General features: G+C 38.9%; 1 pseudogene; it reads left to right on the top strand.

Annotated features, from left to right (window-relative positions):
- Vmn2r-ps3 (vomeronasal 2, receptor, pseudogene 3) lies at positions 417-2,997 on the top strand (annotated as a pseudogene).

Genomic DNA, 4,751 nt, shown 5'->3' with positions numbered 1-4,751 from the left:
TTATTTACTGCCATTAAGTGAGGATAGATGTCTACATATAACAAAATATATATTTCTTGGGATGCTGTTGTTGAAGTTATTAGTGTCACAGGTCTCACCAATCCAGTCTTAACAATTTGTCTAACTAAAGCATCTCATGTGATAGTAGTTTGGTCTTGATGGCCAAGGTGAAGAACTGCCTTTACAGATAGTTTGGCATTTCCAGAGTCAATCACAAGTCTGTACTTTACATGAAGTCCTTTCCAGGCTCTCCATATTATCATGCTTTGTCTGCTATCTTTGCTTAGTATCTTGAACTCATCTCCTTCATAATGAGACCCATGTTTCCATAGATATACAAATGAAATCATTCTCCATTTCAAAAGTGGAAATGTTTCAGGACTTGTTACATCCACCTACTGTGTTTTCTCTAGCTTCCAGATTCAGTCTGCACAAAAGTGTGTCCTCCAGGGATCCGGAAGGGATTTCTCCCAGGACAACCCCTGTGCTTCTTTGATTGTATCCCATGTGAGGATGGATATGTGTCAGAGAAACCAGGTAGAGATGGCCACTTTTTTTTCATGAATAGTAATGCAATTAGATTAAACATTTTCTGACAAAGACATCTTTTAAATCATTTTCTATAAAAGATATAAGCAATGTATGACAAAATAATTAACATCTATCAAATTATTAAATGTTCTTTGTAGTGTGAATGAAGGGTAATATTGTTTTTCCTATTACAGATAGAAAAGACCTACAACGATGTGGATAAGGAAACACCAAAGAAAACACATAAAATGTGAAATATGAATAAAGTCATAAAATTTTCTAAGTACTTGTTTTTAAACTAGACTGAACACTAAGTAGAAGAAAATCATCAAATTGTCCTAAGTTTCTAAGCACTGAAGGCACATGCATTGCACAGTGGCTGAGGCTTGGACTGCTGTGACAGCCTGCTCAGTTACTGCTCAGTGGAGGTGACAAAAATAGGTTTGATTTCTAGAAATATATTAGAGCAGCTTGATTTATATTATTTTGTTGTTATTGTTCTTGTTGAAGAAACTAAAATCCTCTTGTCTTTTGTCCCATAGCCCACAAGAGTAATCATGTAAAATGATAAATAGGTCTGTGATGGAAAGAAGCACCCTGTAAGCTACATAACTCCCTTGCTAAAGGTCCCAAGGTCTCCACAAAGAATCCATCCAGAGCTGTACAGACAAGGAGTCAGAGCAATTGAAAGAAAATGTCTGTTTTACCTGAATTTTTAAAATAACACTGAGTCAAAACATTCCATCATCTGCTATAATCTCACCTCAGCTAGATTTTCCTTGTTCACCAATGCTTGCTCTTGGAGCTTCCCTCTAGGCATAGACTTTTTAGTCTCAGGGACCATGATTGGTGGTTTTGTTTTCCTTCCCATCATCATCCTCATCACTCAATGAATGAGCAGCTAGAGTTGGGTACTTTTGAGTAGGCAAATACATGATTCTCCTCCATGAGGGGAGATTACCTGAAACAATGAAAACAAATGGATTTAACCAACTGTGTGCTGGTTTTGACTCTTTCCTATCAGAAGGTATGACTTCCTCATTCCTGGGCTATTCTCCAATTGATAAAGACACAGTCCGATTTATTCAACAAATAGAGAAGAAAGAAAGGACCTCATCAATAGAAAACGGAAAGAAAGAAAGAGAGAAAGAAAGAAAGAAAGAAAGAAAGAAAGAAAGAAAGAAAAGAAGGAAGGAAGGGAGGGAGGAAGGAAGGAAGGAAGGAAGGAAGGAAGGAAGGAAGGAAGAAAAAAAGAAAGCTGACAAGTGATTATTTCCTGATATTGAAAACAACTCTGAATGTGTCACATCATCTACACCAAGGCCACTTATATAATCTTAATTTTAAGATATCATATAGATTTTATAATTGATTTCTAGTAAACCCTGCTCCAGTCTTTAACTGTGCCAGACTGTTCATAGTTATATGTGACAAATTTGTTGAAGTCAATAGTCAATTTTCCATTTTTTATTTTTTTTACAATAGGTCAAAGGCTCTGTAATCCATGCAGTGAAGATGAATGGTCCAATGCAGGGAAGAGCAAGTGTGTGCCAAAGCATGTGGAATTCCTTGCTTATGAGGAGGCCCTGGGATTCACCTTCATCATTCTTTCCATCTTTGGGGCACTTGTGGTCTTGGCAGTCACTATTGTGTATGTGATCCACAGACACACTCCATTAGTGAAAGCCAATGACCAGGAGCTGAGCTTCCTCATTCAGATGTCTCTGGTTATCACAGTGTTGTCAACCATGCTGTTCGTAGGCAAGCCATGCAACTGGTCCTGCATGGCCTTCCAGGTCACTCTGGCACTGGGATTTTGCCTTTGTCTGTCTTCCATTCTTGGAAAGACTCTTTCACTCTTTTTTTGCAAACAGAATTTCTATATCCAAAACCCGACTTATATCCATGCACCCCATTTTTCGAAAATTCATTGTCCTGATCTGTGTTGTTGGCGAGATTGGCGTATGTGCATCGTACTTGGTGTTAAAGCCTCCCAGCATGTTCAAGAACATTGAAATTCAAAATGTAAAGATCATCTTTGAATGCAATGAAGGTTCTATAGAGTTTCTGTGCTCCATTTTTGGGTTTGATGTTCTTCTGGCTCTGCTGTGTTTTCTTACAACCTTTGTGGCTCGCCAGCTGCCAGATAACTATTATGAGGGGAAATGTATCACTTTTGGAATGCTGGTCTTTTTCATTGTCTGGGTCTCTTTTGTCCCTTCTTTCTTGAGCACCAAAGGAAACTTCAAAGTGGATGTTGAAATAGTTGCCATTTTGGCGTCTAGCTATGGCTTGTTAGGCTGTGTATTTCTTTCCAAGTGCTTCATTATCTTGCTGAGGCCAAAGAGGAACACTGATGAAACTGTTGGTGGAAGAGTCCCCACTGTTGACAGGAGCATTCAGCTGGCCTCAGCCTCTGTGAGCAGTGAGCTTGATCGCACCACAGTATTGACTGCTCAGGATGAGTAGAAGTTGTGAACTACATGTAACATACAAATCTGGATAAAGTCATAGCTCAGTCTTCTCCTTAACATTCTTTTACAAGCAGCTGCTGATGCTAGGTGTTAATATTTGGTATTTGGTCTTTTATAATGTAATCTTAGCATAGTAAATAAAATCTTATTCTTTAAAATGCCATTTGGCAAGGATTATAATATGAATTCGTTGAAATTGGAAACTATTTCAATACAATATTTTATGGTGATTTTAGAGTAGAGGATATGACAGACATTACTTATCTGAAATGATAAGGAAAAGCTCAGGAAGCTATTTTTAAAACTTATTTTCTTTCTTAAGATGTAACAGGAATAGAAACTTTTCAAAGTGATGCTGCCTGCCCTGAGATTTTCTAGGAAATCCTATGTGTCCCATTTTTTTTCCATTAGTGGAAAATTGTCAGTTTCAAAATATTCTTCTAAGAAACAAAAACAAAGGGAATTAAGATGTCAGCATAGGAATTAAGAATCTTCTATCCAAAGGATCCTGAGTTCAAAAGAATCTTACAGTTAGTTACACAGGACATGTAAAAAGATACTAGTTTGAAGAGAAAAATTCAGGGATATTTAACATGAAATTTTGCAAATTAAAGTAGAATTTCATCGCACTGTGGAACATTATAAAATGTTTTTAATCTCATATTCATCTAGATAACTGGCTTATAGATATAGATATATATTAGATGACAGATAAATAGATAGATAGAATGATAGATGATAGATACAAGAGTTTAAAGATACATTTTCTATAAGTACTAACCAACCAAAATTACAGGGGAATATTTGAGTTGAGAATTTCAAGAGTAACAGATTATCAATTAAGAGCTTCTGAGGCAGCCTCCTTTTGTGGCAGTCTATCAGAAGTAAAGTGGGGAGAGAGAGTAGGAGCAAAGAGGAAACATGGTGCACCAAATAAGTATACAGGCCTTTCCACGGGTCTTGAACCCGAGGAAAAGTTAATGTCAGGGAAGAATACCTGGGGAGAAATTGGAAGGAAAGAGGAGAAAAAAGATGAGTTTAAGGAGCTAACTCTTAGTAGCTCTGAATCAGATGAAGAACTTAGCCCCTCTGAGGAAACAGACTTGGAGGAGGAAGCAGCTTATTATGAGAGAGAAAAGTACCAGCCAGATAAAATTCGAGCTAATCAGTCAAGAAAAAAGTCAAAAGCAGCTGGAGAAGGCCAGCTTGCTGCTCGGCCTCCTGGCAGTCGGTTTCAAGGACATAGTGCACCGCCACCCTATGCAGAGCCCCCGCCCTGCGTAGTGCGTCAGCCCTGCGCAGAGAGGCAATGGGCAGAGAGGCAATGCGCAGACTCGTTCATTCCAAAGGAGGAACAAAGGAAAATACAACAGGCATTTCCGGTTTTTGAAGGAGCCGAGGGAGGGCATGTTCACACTCCGGTAGAGTATATACAGATTAAAGAGCTTGCCGAGTCGGTCCATAACTATGGAGTCAGTGCTAATTTCACTATAGCACAAGTCAAAAGGCTTGCGAATCACGCTATGACTCCTGGTGATTGGCAGACTGTAGTAAAAGCTGTAGCTCCCAGTATGGGAATGTATCTTGAGTGGAAAGCCTTGGGTCAAGACTCCTGCCAGATGCAGGCAAGGGCCAATGCCACCATGGAAGGGGATCAAAGAATGTGGACTTTTGAATTACTTACAGGTCAGGGACAACACGCTGCTAACCAGACAAATTATCATTGGGGAGCATATGCTCAGATCT

Source organism: Mus musculus, chromosome 3 (assembly GCF_000001635.26).
Source record: "Mus musculus strain C57BL/6J chromosome 3, GRCm38.p6 C57BL/6J".
NCBI classification, from domain to species: domain Eukaryota; kingdom Metazoa; phylum Chordata; class Mammalia; order Rodentia; family Muridae; genus Mus; species Mus musculus.
The sequence above is the reverse complement of the archived record's forward strand: the minus strand, read 5'-3'. Positions and strand labels throughout refer to the sequence as shown.